This window comes from Amblyomma americanum, chromosome 1, assembly GCF_052857255.1.
Source record: "Amblyomma americanum isolate KBUSLIRL-KWMA chromosome 1, ASM5285725v1, whole genome shotgun sequence".
Lineage (NCBI taxonomy): Eukaryota > Metazoa > Arthropoda > Arachnida > Ixodida > Ixodidae > Amblyomma > Amblyomma americanum.
The window spans coordinates 171,667,774-171,687,625 of NC_135497.1; the positions used below are offsets into that span (position 1 = coordinate 171,667,774).

The 19,852-nt window shown below is 45.2% G+C and overlaps 1 long non-coding RNA gene across 2 annotated transcripts in view; it reads right to left on the reverse strand.

Moving 5' to 3' along the window:
- Window positions 1-6,981: 6,981 nt before the first annotated feature.
- Window positions 6,982-19,852, reverse strand: part of LOC144114188 (uncharacterized) — a 139,093-nt gene continuing 126,222 nt past the window's right edge. For both annotated transcript variants that reach the window (XR_013310969.1, XR_013310970.1), the window contains one exon: window positions 6,982-7,069. This is a non-coding gene — a long non-coding RNA (uncharacterized LOC144114188). The remainder of the gene's footprint in view (window positions 7,070-19,852) is intronic.

The window sequence follows — 19,852 nt, forward strand, 5'->3', positions numbered from 1 at the left end:
GGGATTCAATTCCACTTCCTTGAGCTCAACATTTGAACGCCACAGGTACCAAGTCTTTGCGAAGGTCGGGGGCTGCTCTTTTAAGCGAACTAAATTACCAATAAAAATCGTTAGGTTTCACTAAATAAGATTATACGCTGTAATTACAGGCTCGAGCGGGTTCTTGAGATATACGTTTCTGCGACAAGTTATCTCAGCATAAAGGTGAAAATGCAAGGAAATTTTGTAATAGTTGAAGAAGAAAACAATTGTGCTATTAAAAAGATACATTTTCCCTCAGCTTTTCAGTAGCGGTCTTCTTTCATAGTCGTTACGTGTTTTTGTGCACAAACGAATCATTTTTTTTTCATAGCTGAGAAAACACCCAACCACAGAACGGCGGTAACTGCCTGCTTCGTGCAGTCTATGGAAACAAGCACTATTTTTGAGAAAGCAATTTCGCATGTTTCCAACTTTAAGTACGACCCGAGGTGGCCATCCATCAAGAACCATTCTTCTCGTTCCGGCTCAGAAAGTTAAACGGATGGTGGTACTACTGAAATTAATGTAATTTCGATTTTAAGGAGACGCTGAAATAGTTGAGCTGCCACCGGACTTTATTTTGAACCCTGCCGCCGAGGATTTGAGTAATGTGCCAATAACGGCTGCTCATTTCGGCTCTACGCTTTAGGCTGAGGCCTACATGTAAAAGCAGTTTTCTTCGCTTATCAAAAAAAGAAAAGAAAAGAGAGGTACAAAGAGCTCTGTACAGCCATCGCTCCTCTCACAGGTCGGCACATCTCGTGAAGAACTAGAATGATTGATCGTCGTGCTCAACCAGCAGCCTCAACCGGGAGCCTGTCTTAAGAAGAAATTACGCCAGCGCACGGAGTAGAGAAACATCTTTGCGACACCATCAAGCGGTTTTAGTGCTTTCGTTTGGGTTTGTCATGGTCTGATTCTGGCGGAACGATAATGGCCAGTTGCTCGCGGGAGCTCGCCTCTGTCCAAGTTTCTACTCCCCCGCACTAAATAAAGAACCGCGTGGATGAGGTGAAACGGGCCAAGCACCCGGCAGACAAATTGGCGGCGCAAGAGTTCTGTTTGTGCGTTCCCATTTTATGATCTTTCCAGAACCGTAATTAGAAAGTTTTTTCTTGTGGTTCATTTAGGGGTCAGAAAATAATCCAGGCATTGCTACAAAGGCCGACTCCTACGACGGGAATGAACTCCTGTCTGCATCTTGCATCACGCTGGCAAACGCCCGCAGTGGCAGACACTCACGTTAGGTTGTGCCTGCCGTGTACGCATAGCCGACAAAGCAAAGTGTGCAGTTGAACATGACACATGTAGTTTGTGTTGACCCGTCAGGTATAAAATCCCACCAGCCTGGAATGTCTGGACGAAAGGTAGCGGCGTCTTCCGACTACCTATAGCCTCACTCAGAACACGTTCATATGCGATCTTACGTGATTTAATAACACCGTTGCGGGAGAGAACTGTGAAAATTTCAAAATGGGTCAATAAAAAGGTCGGTTCTTCATCTCTTACGCATTAGTGGGGTGTCCCATCATGTAATCGTCTGCCAGTATAGAGGACCGTTTTTTGTCGCTTGTATGGACTGAAAGCTGCATCCCTTGAAGGCGTCTGTATTCTGGCTCTGATCGGGGAGACCTTTAATTTGTGACGGTAACTTCTCAGCCATCTTCATGGTTAGGCGAGCAGCAGAATTGGGCAAGATCGTTAACTTTGTGAATATGCATAATACTACGCGGTCTTTAGAATGATCGGCGGGAACCAGTAGAAAATGTGCGAGGTGTCCCTTAAAATACTAACATATCGGAAAAATGGCCATAACAACAGACTACTTTTGAATAACCAAGGGTCAAGAATGTTGCATAAACCTATAACGATCGCTTCCGTTCTCGACACGCAGCAGCTAATGACGGCGCTCTTCGGCGTCAACACTCGCAGTGCGTGCTGCTCAATTAAAGCCGAAGCAAAAAAGGAGCCGTATAGGAAAGCGAAAGCCAAAGCAGCCACGAAGGCGCTTCACAAGCAATTCTGGAGCAACCCGTTTGGTCACAGCTGCTGCCTATGTGATCGTCCGTGGCTCCGCATCGTCTTCACGGCATTGCTATCTGCTCTTGCTGCTCTAGGCTGCAAGAATCGCGTCCGACTGCTGACCTTACTACATTCCAGTTTTACACCAGCCATCGCGAAATTTCGCGTTGCAGTGCGGCGGCTTTGGGGCCCATTTTCTATCGCTTCAGCAACATTGACTCACAGCGGCTCACTCATGGCGCCTGACTTCACCGCATCTTCCCCCGTGCTGCCCTGGCCGGAGCCGGGAGAACGTTAGCACGCACTACCCGCGTGTCGTCTAAATCAGCATAATTTCACATGGGCCAAATGCCCGGAAAAAGAAGGTGCTGGCCACGGAGCTCGTTGCGTCTACTGCGACGTGTCTGCCGCGTTCTCTTCTCGCCAGTCACGCAGAGAAGTGGGTGGCATGGCTCAGAGCAAAGACGCTTCTTCCCACGAGTTTCTCGAAATCGGGATTCGCACGTCGTAGCGAGGCAAAAGCAGTATGATGCAATGAAACACAACAGTTGCACCGTTGCCGACTTGCTTCTCGTTGGTCGCTCGACTTGGGCATCTACCGCCGCGGACAGTGCTCGCTGCCACAATGAGCCCTGCTCGTAACCGCGGTTGCAAAGCCGGCGGTGCATCAAGACGCGACGTGACCGTGGCGCTTCCGGACTCGTCGCTGGCGTTTCGGCGGGACGCCAGTCTCGCGCGCGCCGTCCTTTCGTACAACCGCTTTGTCCGCGACGCGGGTGACCCACATATACGCGCACGAAGAAGCGGCCCCCTTATTCCCGGCTTCGCCTCTCCCTCTTTCCCCTTCCGTCTCCCCGAGTTCAATTACTCGTGCGCATATCTTGCCTCTCTCATTCTATCTTCTTCTAATTGTTCCTGTCGTTCTCGACAGCAGAGTTCTCCTCGTGTGCGTAGAAATATTTATATAGACAGAAGAAGAAACAATTAAAAAAGCGACAACGAGTTTCCTTCTATCGTGCCTACCAAAAGGAAAACAAAAAAAGGAGGTTAGCGAACACTATGTGAAGTAGACTCCAATGATTTCTCCAAATAGCAACCAGCAGATGAGCTCTGGAATCCCGAAACTCATTTCTCCAGGGTTGCGCTCTTTCTCCCGCTGCGGGTTAGTTCTTTTGCTTCGTTTAATGTGGCAACCTATCATTACTGAAGAGTGAAAATGGTTACCGTGAATGGAGCTCAGCAGCAGCGTTGCACTAAGTAAATAAGAGAACTAGGATATAGTCTCGCAGTTCTCAGAGAGCTTTCTTGATAGAACTGCCACAGAAACCACAGCTGTTCAAGTGCTGGAATATGTTGCTCGGATATTCTTCAAAGCGTAATGTCACTCTAAGAGAGCATAGGCATTAACTGCATAAATTAAAAAAAAATCTAGGTCTACTGCGAAGATACTCTCGCAAATAAAATCACTTAAATATGTTACTACGAGAAAGTGTGCATTTAACTGCTCGTATTTTCGCGACAGTTTCTCTCGTATTTGATGGACAGTCAAAGTCAGTATGACCTTCAACGTGGTCACGGTTGGCGCCTTACAACAATTGAATGCCCAGTAATAAACAACTCCAAATGTGCAGAGGCACTGAAAGAAAAGCATCGCTTCTGACGGAAAGCTACGCGTAAGTGCGGAAATTTTGAGCAACGTTAGGTTTGCAGCGCTCCTTGAAAGAAGGCATACAATAGTCAATTCATGAAAATGGCTAGTGCATCGAGCAAAATGTTCATTTAAAGCGCGGCCTGCATGGAGCTTTTGTCTTGACAGTTCGTCAGCTTCAGTGCGTGGTTTGACGCTGTCGCCTCCTATCTTCGCCTACAATTTACTGCGCGAGCCCCGGGACGGTGCCGCGCCGCGTGATGCACTATACTGCACTTCGAAAAAGGTTGACTGCAGTCGTCCCGTGAAATCGTTCACAACCTCCTCACTGCACACGCACCACGGCGAGCACGCTCCGCTTCCCTAGTTCCATGTGCAGTTTAGCTCCCGTTTTCGCGGCATGGTCTCACGGTTAAATCTCTTTGGCAGTGCACTTGGCGTGCGTGACGCGAGAAAGCGCAATACAATTCCCGCTGATCGGAAGGCGGCCTTCATCAAAGCCTTCCGTTTGGCGTGTGCATTTTTCACAAGACAATTGTGTTTTGCAAAGAAGTGTTGCGGCTTTTGTACTGTGCGGCAAAGCCAACCAAGCCGGGTACTCGTGACTAAACCGTAGGGGGAATATCGGAAATTTTAGACTATCGAATTTGAATATCCTTCTATTCGATTCGCTGAAAAATAAAATAGTGCACATCCAAAAATATTCGAAACGAATCGAAATACGATGTGAAGTGTTTGAATAGTTTTCTAATAACAGACGCAAAGTTCGAATCGGGCTCGCCGTAGCTTTATTTGAAGGCAGTTGAAAACAGGGCCCGCTTCGACATCGGACAGCATGTTGCCGCGATTCGTCTGCGCGTTCCGCGCCGCGCCGCTGTATATTTGTGTGGGGATGTTCATGATACCCAAACACATGATCTTCAATACTGGGTTATGCGGCAGGGTTCAGCTAGGTCGAGCAAACCTTTTCTTCATGCCTGGCTCAAAATATGTTCTAAACTCATGAAATGAGATTTGGCGCTATAGTAGGATGCAACTTAAGAAAACAGGAGTTGCTAAAACTGGGCCACGGTCCGTGGCATCCTGTATGACTCCGCTAGCCAATCACATCATCATCTTTTTAATGTTTGACGTTATTAAACAAGCCAGCTATAAAAATTCTAGAGCCCACAATTTTTTTATTGTGAGTGTAACAAGAAAAGCTTTACAACGGACTACTTTTTTTGTTGGGGAGAAATTCTGTGCGGCGGCCCTAGACATGGGCGGCGCCGTCATCTTTAGTAGCAAATGGTAATTTTCCTAGGCGCATAAAATAAGAGACACAGAATTAATATACTGACTATGTGCAGCGTGCCCCGTAGTGGAGATCACTACTGAGTCACTACAGGTTTAACTCCATCAGTTAAAGCACTGCCGCTGGGCCTTCCCTGTTTCATATTGTGACAAAGAAGACGAAACCGACAGTGGCGCGGGACCGAGCGCTCGCGCTAGGCTAGCGGCCATTAAATCATCTCTTGTCCATCGTTAATGACATCTCATTCTTCGGCTGGCCGCCACGTAACAACACGAATATGGGTTCTGTACGAATATTCGTACAAATAGCGAATAATCGTAGAAATATAATATATTCGATTCGTGCTCGATTCGATCAATACCAAAAACTATTCGACCTTCGAAAAATTACTATTCGCGCACTGCTACTAAATCGCCGTTACGCGTCGCCTTTTATAGCGGCCTGTATTGATTTGAGCCCCTAGAAGATGGGCCTAATGGATTAAGTTTCTTCCGGTCTTTTACGGCGTTATTCCTGCAAGACCCCTTTCCGAGGCTCTGAAGCCAGAGCGGGCTGCAGAAGACAGGTGCATTGGAAAGGCTGACATATTCGGTTGATGCATACTTATACTCCGACACGTGATGGGAGCTCGGTGCACGTGTTGAAGGCTACCGCAACGCACATCAGCAGCACTATAAATCCCGGCCAAGTTGTTTTTAGAATACACCATGGCAGGAAAACCCGTTGGCATGCGAAAGTTGCAACCAAGGTCATGTACCAATGTGCGGAGCAATGTCTATATCAGAGAAATTGCGGGGCTCTTTCGACTTAATTATAGCAAGGTTAAGCTCTGTTTTCAACACATATTCTGTGCACAGAGCCACACTGAGGCCCTGCGATACAAGTTGTTCTAAAACGACTTCCTAACACTGAATAATCTTCTTTTCAATGTCACTGGAACTCCTTTTTCAGAACTTTCTCGCAGCGGTGGTACAATGGTTTTAGCTTGCGGCCGCTGATCCCAAGGCCGCGGGTTCAATCCCGGTCACGGCGGCCGTATTTCGATGGTGGTGATATGCAAAAATACCCGTGTGCGGCGCAATCTGAGCACAGGTTAAAGAACCCCAGGTGGTTTAAACCAATCCTGAGTCCTACTTTCGTAACCCATAGAGTCGCTCATAGCCCATGTGTCGCTTGGGACGTTAATCCCCACAAGCTACAAGTTCCTTTCATGTGAAACTACTCTTCTCAAGACATAGCCAATTTCAGGTACATTCTGGATAACTGAACTTAATTTTTTTGGCCCTCATAAGCCTGCCATCCATTTCACTGTTCATTCATCGTGTCGCTGCTAAATTTTTTCACAAAGCAGTCATTTGGCTCAAAATTACAGCAGCACTTTTACCGGCCTTCTAGGCCCCACCACATGTGCACAAGCTCCCTAGAGTGATAACAGATGTTTCAGTTCTACGGTCCGTCTTCGTTACACACACCTGGCTAAAAACATCCTCTACGAGTGCATTGACACTGGCAAGCAATAGTGAGTGAGGACAATTCACGTCAAAATGAGGAAAAAGAGCCTTGCCAGTAAGCTATCGTTTATCTATACCACGAGAGAATTGCCTAACATTTCCTCTCACATTGGGAGTTAGAGCCTCACTTGCAAAACCCCTCCCTCTATTTTCACGGTTTACATGTTCAGGTGGCTTCAAAGCCTAAAGAATTTCAAGGGCGCTTAAAAACGTCATTTGGCAAACACAGCCAGAAGTTAGGCATTTCAAATTTCAAAACACTTGAAGTTTGTCGTGCTGCCTCCGCAGCAGTAATGCGCACATGCGAGGTAGAGCAGGGTACACGTGGCACCCTTCCGATATGCTGACCTTCTTGTCCCATAAAAAAAAAAGCTTCTTTTCAAAGAACCTTGGGAAGCAGTACGTACAAACTGCCACCCTGCAGTGGAGAAAACGTGCTCTTTCCGAAGTGCATTGACAGCGCTTACCGCAAGTGACGTGAAGCCGAAGAATCTCCAAAACCCAACCACGTCGCCACCAGAACGTTTTAGTAGCTCGATGTGGCAGCACCGACTCCAGTCAGAACAGGTGTTTCTGCAATCGAGAATTGGCACCATACAACAAATAATCACAGCAAGGCTTCCTTTTTTCTGCTCGAAAGGGAACAACGTGCATCAGCTCAAGGATTTCCACCACAGTGTGCCGCCCGACAGTACGCTCGGTGGCTGCGACATGAACAGGTGCGTTTGAATTGCCTCGTATATTTCAATCTGCAACAACCACCAAGTTCAAGTTTGCGTGATCAGCAGCAGAAGCAGCAGCAAAAGAAAAAAATCGCCCACTCGTTTAATTACAAAAGCAACGGCTATAACTGCTTCCTCGTCTAGGGCACCTAACTTGCGGACCTCAATACCTTCAGTTCGGATGGTCTCGTCTCTTTTCGTAACATCCGCTGCTTTGTATATTTGTGCATGAATTCGGCTTACCGTCTTGTTTACATGAAACTCGAGCATGGAGAAAGATAATTTAGAAAAAAAAAAAACCTGCCTGGTCTTTCCTCCTCGTGTAGTGAAGAAAATTAAACAACATTAACGTCCTCTTTTAGTGCATAAAATGCTTACCGCCTAGCTATATCCTCGCAAAAGCTTCTGTCCTCATTACCATCACACTAACTTCCAATCAACTGCAGCAGTGAATTGATTTGGTTGGCTCAACCTCATTAGCCCTTACATGCACTCAAAAAGTAATAGTGACAGTGTGAGAAAATAAAAATTATGCGGTGTTTTAATGATAAAGGCTTACGCCACGGAGAGTACGCCTAGCTCAAAAAATCCCAGGGACAATTAATCACCACCTTACGGCATGACGCGATAGCATTAATGTCTCTTTTAAGCTGCCTGGGGTCTTCGCCTATCACTTCCCCTAGGTTCTGCCTACATGCCCATATATTTCCAATTAGTAATTCTCTACTTTACATTCGTAAAGCGCTGGGAGTCCTTGTACTACACCTGGCGCAATGGTGCAGCAATTGAGCGATGCGCCACTGCCCCGGTATGTGGCTGCACAGCCATCGGTGGGGATTGTGAGGCCCAGGTTGCTCTTGCCGAGCTACCTCCCGCGATCAATGATTAATTTACCTACCACCTGCCTCGGTTGGCAGTTTGCTCACAATCCGGCGAGCAGATTGTGATGACGTGACCCAGGTGGCAGGAGGACCACCTGCCTTTTCGCTCACAACACCGGCGTTGGATTTTCTGCAGGACGGAAGCCTTAACGCCGCCACGTTCAAAAGGTTCATAACCATATAGCAATACTCAGCCTTGGTGGTTTGGGGGGGTTTAACGTCCCAAAGCTTCTCAGGCTAAGAGGGACGCCGTAGTAAAGGGCTCCAAAAATTTCGACCACCTGGGGTTATTTAACGTGCACTGACATCGCACAGTACATGGGCCTCTAGAATTTCGCCTCCATCGAGATTCGACCGCTGCGGCCGGGATCGAGCCCGCGTCATTCGGGTCAGCAGCCGAGCGCCATAACCACTGAGCCACCGTGGCGGCTATATACTCAGCCTTTAACCAGCAGCTTTTATACCGGGCGTTTCAGCGAACACTCAAAAATTACTAAAAAATGTGGAGTGTGTGCGCTACGCAGCATGAAAAGTGCTATATTGCATGTGCGACACGTGTGGTGTACAAGTTTCCTCTGACCAGTGAAAAAGTTTACATCGGCCAAAGTGGCCAGTGCATCAGTGATAAATAGTTCGCTTATCCCCTTTTTTATCAATTAGTACGAAGCGTGCTATCCTCCAATCCTCCGGTACATCACCCGGAACTAAAGAAACCTGAAAGACCTTCGTTAAAAACTCATATAACTGTGCTGCAAATTGTTTGAGAAAGACATTTGATAGCCCATCGGGACTAGCGCATTTTTATTGCCGAGTTTACATAGCATCAACCGAACACTGTTGACAGAAATAGTTGGTACATAACAAGGATATTCGATAGGGATGCTAGTAGCGGTTGCCCGCTCCCTAAAGAACACGCTTTGAAAGTACAAGTTAAAACCTTGTGCTATCACCGTGCAGTCGGTTGAAGCGTCGTCGTTTATTCGAATTTTGTTCTGCCAATCAGTATCTTTGGGGATCACTTCATATAAATTCTGGGAGCATCGTGTTAGAATAACGAGACTTCGTTAATTTTAACTTCGAAGCAAGTTCCTCTTTCAGTACACGAAACTGTTGTAAGCAAGGTATTTTTTATTCCTTCATCTTTTCACTTTGCGTTTTAAATTGAACAATTTCGGGACTTATCCAAGAATTATGCGCATGACCTTTCAAGGCATTCAATGTATCAAGTCAACTAGCCCGACAACAACTCTTGCTGAAGGAGATTAACGTGAGCCTTCCTAAGAGGAACGCAATCTCTAATACTGTACTGCACTGCATCCTTAAAGCGATGCAATAAACTATGAAGGCCATCGCTATAAGGATTACCTAACTCTGACTGTAGACAGTCGATAATTGTGTTATCATCAGCACGTGCATAGTTCTTTATAATTTTAGCAGGACGCACCCCGGAGGCAACTGACAAAGCACAACAGAAGAACAAAAGACGGTGGTCTGATATTGCACTTTCATCGTTAAGCACTCCATCGAACAAGGTTTAGCTAATAAATAATATGTATAAAACAGGCGACCCGCTCGTGTAATCACGAACAATTTGCTTTCGGTTTAAAGAAGATATGATATTTAAAATAATATCAGTTGCGACACACAAGCCTTAAGACGGTCTATCCCAGTCGATGGCAGGGAAATTAATATCACTGTAACACTTAAATTTCTAATCTCGTAATTAGCAAACGGTCGAAGACAGAACTAAACATAAAATAATTCGCTGCATCAGGGGCACGGTACGCAGCACAGAGAAAACTTTTTCATGCTCGAAAATAAGCTGTTATGCTGATCAATTTGTTCAAGAACCATTACGTTGACATCTCGCTTCGCCGAAGAATTTTCGACGACTCCTTAACTACACGAACTTCAGGAGTGTTCTTTTCCCAGCTTCTGTGCCGTACGAAAGAATTAGTATTGGTAGTTCTGCACGGCAAACTATTCATAGGCCTATTTCGTTATCAGCAAGTTCATCAAAAATGCACGGTAATGCCTTAGCTTGGCTTCGTGTACCGCACTCTCTACGGCAGGAAGCATCATTCGAAAGTCCGCCGTGTCCGCTCGAAAATGCATGCCCGTACATTCGGACACGATCTCTGAAATTAACAGCGCACCAGAAAAAAAAAATAAAGGCATCACGCCCATCCTGTCGCAGCATTCTAGCAAAAGATTTTTTCCAGCGCTTGTGTCAAGTCAGCTCCACCATCGGCACTTACGAAGAAGCCCAAATTGGACCTGCAGCGCACCTCTTTGGAAGCACAGGGCCGTGCAGATCGATTCCCACTTTTGTAAGCCGAAATAATGATTTCATAAAGCGCTTCACGCGCGTACGTGGGGACTCACGCACACAGACCCGCGAGCTGCAGCACGCGCTCGGTCCAAAGCACAGCACTCGTGGTGCAATATTTTGTCTGCTGTGGCCCTTGCTGATTTTTGACGTGTTTATGAGCTATGAGGACAGACCACGCCACGTTGCCATTTTAACTGATGCCACGTTAGCCTGCATCACGCTTGCGGCTGGTAGCCTGCTGATGAGCAGTTCTTGTATCGGAAGGTACTTGATCTTCGATCGCGCTCATTACCAGAGCGGTGGCGCGACGCGTGGCATTTCTTTCTGCCGAAACCTGGATCTGACGGTGTTTTATCTGTTTTTTTATTTTTCGGAACACTTCAGGCCATTCTATACTACTACGCCGGACCGGTAGATCCTTCCAGTCGATATTCTTCGCCGAAATACTTTCGGAGCGGCTGCAAAATGCAGGACTAATCCGTGCCAGTCACTAATGAATGCTTCCTTAAAGCAGCAAAGTTTATGTTCTTTACCCTTTTGGTCCACCTAGACACGAGTACATGTTTTTACCGCCTTTTAAAAAGCTCGGAGCTCAGCGGCCGGACTCCTAAGTCCTAGCTTATAACAGCGTGCGACTGGGGAGAGGAAATGAGGTTTAAAAATTGGCGGCGGTTTAGCTCTGGCTAAACCTGGAGTGACGCGATAGCTACAGCTGGCCGAGTGGAACTTGCACAGCTGAATTACAAAGTCAGTCTTTCGCCGCTCTGTTTCCCTGGGCGTTCCTTCTTCTTCTTCGTCCCACTTGACAAGGCGCATGCGCACAACTGTTGCAGCTCGGTTTCGCCGGCGCGCCGCGCCACCGGCAGCAGCAGCGTCTTTTCTTTTTATCTTTCCTCTCCTATCCTTTAACTCTCCGACTTTCAGCACGCGGCAGCGAGCGTGGCTCGGCATAAGCCAGTAGGCAGGCCCGTGCACTTTCCTTTCTGTTTTCCTATCAACAACAGCAGCAGGAGAAGCAGCAGCTGCTCCGCACCACGAGACCAACCACGTGACCGTGGCGCCACCACGCTGAAGGCTCGAAATTCTACCGTAATGTAGCTATCGCTACAAAGCAGCGAGAAAGCGCTTTTCATTGTAGCGTTCATAGTACAATGAAATACTGCCGAAATAATTTCAGGAGACCTTGAGGAAATCCTCGCTTAAGCGGAAGCTCGCTGATTTTAAACAAGCCCACAATCCTTTATTTTGATGAACTGGATTATGCTCAAGCGCCCAAATAGCAACTAAAGCCATTTCACGATGTCGAAAACTTCAGGCACGTGTGCACTTGGGCACTTTGATAGAAGGCAGTAATTTTCTTTCCGACTTTTACTCACCATTGTCAGCTCTGCAAACTTGTTCACTGGTGCGTTTATGCGCCTTGTTTCTCAAAATTCCCGCAGGACGGCAAATTCCTTCAACTTTTATGAGCACAACAATGCCTATATTGTGAAATTCTCTAGCCCCAAACCAACTGCATAGCCACACTAAACCAAACCAGATTAGAACTCCCGATGTTCTGCAGCTTCAGAATTGAGAAAGAGAACAAAAAGAGCTGCGCGTCGGGTCAAAGTCAAGTATTCTCACCCAAAAGCAGTACGTTTGTGCTCCCGAAGGCGTTCGCTGAACTCAAAACTCCAGTGTTCTCAACTAAATTCATTCAACTGAAACCCATTTTCATTGGATTCAATTTCCTTTGGGTTCACAAAAGTTCACTGAACTGAACAATTCCTTCAAGTGACGCTCATTCAAGTGATGTTTCACTGTATTTAAAAATGGCTGATTTGGGCTCGACGCGCCTTTCTAATCTTTAGTGAAAAAAAGCGGAATTGCGTTTTGCTTCCTTCCCATTCTTGTAAATTACCAAAGAACAAAAGTCAAGCGAGTTATTTAAAATTTCCATCATACACATGCATTCCTCAGATCTGAATATACGAGAACATGGATTTTAAAGTTTATTGCCATTTAAATTTGAAAATAATTCCTCATTGCCCATTATGTTTAAAAAGCAATAATATAATAATTGGTTTTTGGGGAAAGTAAATGGCGCAGTATCTGTCTCATATATCGTTGGACACCTGAACCGCACCGTAAGGGAAAGCTTAAAGGAGGGAGTGAAAGAAGGAAGGAAGAAAGGTGCCGCAGTGGAGGGCTCCGGAATAATTTCGACCACCTGGGGATCTTTAACGTGCACTGACATCGCACAGCACACGGGCGCCTTAGCGTTTTGCCTCCATAAAAACGCAGTAATAAACATGTATTTATAAATTATTCAATACGGCATTCATATTTTATAGATATATTTTATTCAGAAGAAATTCTACTATTAAAAGCAGCCTCTGCGCATATATATTTTTCATATCTCACGTGCGATTTTTCAAATGTAATCGGAGTCAAGGAGTTCGAACACTGATTTTATAACTCCGTTTGTAGCGGCCTTAATGATCATCCGCGACACGATCCACTTCATATCAATGCGTTTTCTCTTGAATTTGTCTCAGCAACCACAAATGCCCACTATAGCCACAGAACTTAGGAGACCGACCAGATAGTCACCACGATGACCTCAATCTGAGCTTGTTGGTTCATAGCGCAAATATAACAACAGCCAATGAGGGACACAAAGGAAGGAACATGACACGAGGTTGACAAACAACTTACCTTTATTTAGACGCACATATGAATATATAGGCGAAAAGTTGGGAAGGGGGGAGGGGAGTGGCATTTGCCTTACCACTACAAACTTTGCAAGCCCACTGGATGTGTTCCGCTGCTGCACGAGTCTACCTTCGTGGCCAGAAAGAGCGAGCAGTTCATCCGTGAAGTACTAGAAGCTGTGGCGATCAACGACGACAGGGAAATCCTGCATCTGTACCGCACCCGTGGCCTTCAGTGAAAAAAAAATAAATACACCTTTCAAAATTTTACAAGTTTTAACGATCCACGTGCCCATTTTTGACTGAGGATGGTTTGTAGTTGCGCTCTTTAATAGTTTTTATGTTGGTCTTGTGTTGTTTTCGTGTGTTGTTTATATACGTGTGTTGTTTAGCCACAATTTTTCTTGCATTGGTTTTAGCTTTTTATCCCTTTGAATATTCCATCCGGGTTATCGCTTTACACCTGCTGGTTTTACGCGTGTTTTTTCCATGTTACTTCGTTTTTATCCGGTGACATTGACTACCTGTGTTTCATCGTGACTGCCCAGTTTTTTTTGTATTGCCTCCATTCACCCTCTCCCTCTTTTGTCCCTACAAGATCAGTTCTAAGTCAGGCTCGTGTCTTGCCTCCTTCGTGTGTGGTGTCCCTCATTGGCCGTTGTATTTGCAAATAATCTCAGGAGCTGACAGTATGTGGGTGACGCTAAAGAAAGCAAAGGTAGCCTATTCCTGCACTGCAAATGTGTCGCAGGTATTGCATTGGAAGCTAAGGAACACCCCTGTTAGCGATTTTGTTGCAAAAGCTCTCTCCGATCGCATAGCAGGCATGTAGTACATACAAGTGCACGTATACTGGCGACGGCGGATTTCTTTCGCAGGACAATTTGAAGGGTTTTGCTAGCGGGACAAATTCGCGCAACAAAAAATGTTGGCATAAAAAAAATGCGAATCAAGGTCCATTGGCCACTACATGCTTTAGTGGGAAGAAAAAGAGTATGAAATGATGACACTATATAGTTAGGCTGGATTCAGCTTCACTTCCATATGTCGCCAGCTGCTCCTTGTGGACCCAAGAAGGTATACGAAAGGAAGAAAGATATATGAAGCAACAGGGGCAGAAACACAGAGGCAGTCCAATAACGGCTAGGCCTGGCCGGATATAGAGCTGTCTTTGTGCAGCGCCTTCAAACCGGCGCATTTCCTTCGCGTTGCTTGCGAAAGGCGTCGTGCCGGGCGCCGACAAATGGCGTCACCAGCGTCTCGCCATGAGTTCTCGACAGGCGGTATCAAAAATAGAGCAGAGTATGTTTCCTCTCCAAATCCGTTCAATGAATTCCGGCTCGGAGATTTGGCGACGTTGAGCCATCACGTTAAGCTACGCCAAAAATGTACGAAATCTTTGTTTTTTTTCCTCCTGCGAATGGAAATGCCACAGTTTAGGTACACTTTAAAACCAAGAGTTCTTTTGTGCTGAAATCTTATGAGCTTCGTTTAGGACCCAGATATCAAATCTAGAGGAAAAGCTTGGTCGTATCTACGCTCACTCTATTTTTAGACCTCAAAATTCACCTTCCATTATCGTAACCTTGAAAACATTTGTTTTTGTCTGTCTGACGTTGCCATCAGGGAAGGCTGGCGCTGTAATGAAAATGGTTTGAAGCACACTCGAGGCCAGAAGTGAACTTGTTCTGTCACTCCACTGGAAAAGTTTGTGACGGGAAAAGCACAGAAAGGAGTGGGCCGGGAAATCTGGTCCATTTCGGGTTGCTAGCACGGCTGAGAAAATAGGGACTGAAGAAGGAAGGAATTGAACAACGAGGAAGGACGTACGGGCTTGCGACACACGGAGCAGAATAACATTACAATTCCTGGCCAGGACCAAGTTTGGGGCGATCGAGATATCTATGTGAAAATCTTGGGCTAACAAGACTACAAGAACAGCCCTAAAAAGGGCCGCCTCGAAATTAAGAAGCTTTTTTATGAGCCTACGGGTCTATATTAGCCATCTAAATTAAAGGACGAAGCGAAGTAAAGCTTTCCTTCAGATAGTGACTGCGTGAAGAGCCACAAGAGTAACGTGAACTGTGCAAGTGTTGAGCATTTTGCACGCAGAAACGTCCACATAAGATGCACGCAACGCCTACGTAGAAAAAAACAGAACACCTCGACATATTTGGCTATGATGGATGCTCTGTAGCGGCACCCCACAGCTTTTTCTTTGATGGCAAGACAAGAAAAAGATTTTTTTCTCGCTACGCAAAGATACCAGTATTCAAAGTACTAAAACGCAGCAGTAGCCTCAAAGCAGCTTTTTCCTCCCTAGAACTGTTGCGCTTGCAGCAATCTCGATGCGTTCCTGTTGCACTGCATACGCGTTGCTTCTGCTATTTATAACTCTCGGAGAAGGCCGTCAGGTGGACGGAGAACATTAAGTGACTTGTATAACTGCTGATGACAATAATTATGCTGTCAAAACTAGGCCAACAAGCCTATTCCTATGATGGACTGCGCATAGCGTATACGTAAGAATGAAGTGAAAAACTTCCGCTCTTCGCTTTAATCATTCAGTTTGCATGTCCAACATTCTCGGACAAAAAGTTTTGAAAACTAGAAAACTGCAAGATACTGTCATAGAAATATTGAAGGTAATGGTCCCTTCTTCAGATGCGTAGCAATATCCTTGTTTTAAAGTGTTTCCATCGATCGCATCGAACAGTTAAGAGTGACATAAACAACCGATGGCGAACGCTTTGGCGTTACCAAAACACATAAATTTTAAAAAAATGCAAGACTGCCGTCGGGTGATCTCCGAGTATATTGATTGTTATAGTGAAATCTCCCATTATATGAAAAAAAAAATTGTGTTCATCAACGGTTTCGCGCTCAAAAATGCTTTTGTCCAGAATAGTTGGGTATGCTAAACTTTGAGAACTGTTTTCGCCGATAACCACTGCTTTTGGCGGTTGCTCCGTACAACTAGGCGGAAAACACCTGTTTCCTAAAAATAAATAAACGCTGAAAAGCATCCGCCGTTTTTTTTTCAGAAATAAACGGCAGAAGTTTCACGGCCTACCCATAAGCCTCTCAGTGAGATCCGCTGTTGCCAACGGTTCTGCGTGTGCCAGTGTGAGCTTCTACCCGTTTTTGTAGCAACCAAGCCATTCTTTCTGGAAACAAAAATTGAAGAACGTCCGCTCATTCGCTTCAAGGTTAGACATACCGGAACGTAATCTGCGTTCAATGCTGTTTATACGCTCGAATTAAACATTGTGTATTTTTGCGACCTCTCGAAACGTTCGCATGATGAAGCAACGTTGTCCGTTCTCGACATCTCCCTCCCACAGAAAGAGATCGCGGTACTAGAAAGCAACGACTTCCCCGCCCACGCAACAAGGTACACGGCTCGCTGCATACGTTGGTCGCCATGTTGGACGCCTTAGGCTAGGCGTTTCTAAACTGCTGACTGTGTTACTAAGGGATGAGTTCCTTTCTTGTCTTTTCGTTAGCGTTTTGGTTTGCAGCCCCCAAGATAGAAAAGCCCTACTATGCGCTAGAACTTATCACTTTCTCCACGGGTAGCCGTTCTTAGCAGTGCATGCTGCCCGAAGTGGCAGTTAGCAGGCATAAAGACTGACGGCCCCTGTTTTGTCGTCTCACCGTTTTCACAGACCGGGGCCTGCAGGAACGAACGGGCAAAGGACACGCGGCCACCAGCTTTTCTTCATATTGCGAGCGTGTGGCCGAGACTTGCGCCGTTAGTGGTACTCGCGGCAACCACAGTAAAAAGAAGATGCGGCCTACGTTGTTTCATTTCCATTAGTTAGCGGGTAAATGTAGTGTCTAAATTTCTTGAGAGCAGCTGTTGCGTAGAGGCCGGTAGACTTTAGACTATACCGCAAGTGATATAAAACGACATGCACGTTACTATTGTATATAGAAAAAAAAAAGTTGCCGTCCACTAAACTCTTTTTTTTCCTCCTCTTCGATATCGTTTCCAAATTGCCTAAACAAAACTAATTTTGTTTGCATTTTATTTTATTACCTTGCAGTTAGAAAAAAAAAACAATGCCTCCAAAATACGCGAAATTTCTTGACGCTCATCTTTATATCAGTCGTCCTTTTTCCCGCGCACAATAAATCTATGGAACAGGCTACATGAATGTGTTGTTTCAGCCGCTGACGACACTTTTGCAGCGCTGTTGAGGCATCTCTTACGGGCTCACATGTGAGAATTTCGCTCCAGTTATTATCCTTTTTTTTCATTTTCTATCGCCTAGCATGCTGCTGCTGGTAGGATTGATATTTTAGCTCTGCTTACCTTCCTTATCTCCCATTATTGTTACTGTGGTGTTTTTTTGTGCTGTGTACCCTTGTTTTGCTCCGATAATTCGCCGCGATGTCTGCAATATATCCTCCCGCAATAATGCCCTCGGGGCGCAATGCAGGTATATGAAGATATGTATATAAATGAAAGCTTATGCCACGGGGCTTTTGCATCATTTGTGAAAGATTGCGTTCATAAATAGTACATGGAGCAATGCGCTTGGACCTATAGTACTTTTAATTCTTCATCGCAGCGGCGAGAAATTAATTTACTCTTTAGATTTTTGCACATAAAACGAGAAAAAGTGGGCATAGAAACGAGTTTTAGTTAGCTGAACAGGGTTCTCATAGTTGATGCAGCTCGAGAGCGGTTTGTTGTTGGCGCCGTATTGGAGCTGCTAGGAAATTAATGACAGAATTTGAGGGCAAAGAAAGAGTGGCAAATTTGTGTCGAGCAACAAGGCTGCTAACTTAAGCTTGTTCTTGAAGTTTAGTATGAGTGAGTGTATATAAATAATTATGAAAGATGAGTTTCGTAGCAAGGTTTCGAACTCATTGTGTTAAGATAATGTTGTTAATTTATCAAGAATCGCAGGCAGCACGTGTGTGCTCTTGTTTCGCCGGACCTAAGCTGCAGCAAATATGTAATTTTGAGAAAGCAGCGTCTAGTAGAAGGTCGGGGCGGAGACGCCGAAAATGAGGTTAACTTCATTAGTGTGGTTCACAGCGTGCGCTATCCTATAAAAGTCAGTTGGTAAGTTAACACCTGGATAAGTGCACGTCTTGTTCATGTCCACTGTCGTGTTTATGTCTGTCGACTTCAATCTCTTTAATCTTTATTTTTTTTAACCTCTGTGGGCGTCACCTCTAGATTTGTCATGTGCCTTAGTTATCAAAACGTTACTTCTTGCAAGAAAGCGGCGACAGTGACGTGTGCAAAGCTCTGCTCACCTAAAATTGCTACATTTCATTAATCTCAACAACCCTGAAGCTACCACAGACACAAGGGTGATCCTTTAGTTTAGTTGAGCACAACGTGTACAGAAAAAAAAATGCGCATATATTTTTACCAGAAAAGTTTCTTGATGATAACGGCGTCAGAAATAGCATCCATAAAGCAAAACTTTGTGAAGTTCTGCTGCTGCCTAAAGAGAGTATTATCAAGCTGAGTAGGAACGAGGATGGACGTGTGGGCCTGGGATTGGCCGCGCTTATGTCGGTGCGTGGAGTGCGCTGCAACTGTCGCTTTCCCTCCTTGTATCAAGAGGTAAAATTTGATGAACTGTTCCATCTTATAAACGTCAGATTTTAATATCAATAATTTATTTCAATTATTATGCCTGTGCCCTATTCAAGAATTCCTGCTTTCTTACTGAGTGCTAATCAACATAAAGTAAAAATGAAACGAAGCTTTCTATTGCACCAAAAACCTATATTTGGGCTCCGAAAGAAACCACGCTGGGTGCTTTACTCAATGACTATATCGGTGCCAAATGTACTTGGAGCGTTGTGAGAAACCCTTGTTGTCGCGATGACACTCCCACACGGATTATTCTTCAAAGTCAATTAACAAACGAAAAAGCCCGGGGTGATCTCGCCGCGTTTATTCAGTTATCGAGGCTGCCATGTATTCATCTTTTTTATTGAAGAAAAATAAGCTGTGAAGATATACCGGAAATTGACGCAGGCAGAAGCCCACCCGCACAGCCATGCAAAGTTATCAGAATGAAGTAGAGACTTTCACAAAGCAAGAGCTCACAGATATAACTGATTTGCTAGGTTGTCCAAAGATTTTACACAGGGCGCGTAATTCCACGACCTTATGGAAAAGCTATGTTTCCACACAAACGCGTTGTTTGCAGTGCATTTATAAAAGAACTCCATCGCTCAATAGCACATGGCGCATACAGCACTCGTATCTGCCTCCGCCCATGCCTTCCAGCACCCCTGCCCCCATTTTTTTTGCTTTATAATTACTGTTCATGAACTAGCATCGGTGTACCATCTCCGAGAACTTTCATACATTCGCGGTTTGTGTCAAAAAGAACTGCCCATAGTTTCAGGCTCGTTGCAGAAAACACATACTCATATCAATTCTTCCAAACATCCGGACTCTGCGCCGTTTGAAATTGAGGAAACTCAGTTTTCTCTTCTCATGGTGTCGCTCTCCACTCGATTGCAAACAATTCCCTTAAACAACCAATTTTGTGGTATGCAGTATTCACGCGAGCGAAAATGGCCTGTACAGTGCTTGCAATAAGGCGCTTTTGTGAAAATAAGAGTCTGCTTGTGCATAAACATGTTGTAATGGAGTCAGGACTTTTAAAGTGGTGTCGCCTATATGCGGAATGTTTTTCGCATTTTCTGAAATTTTTTTTTGAGCCTAAATATAAACCGATGCC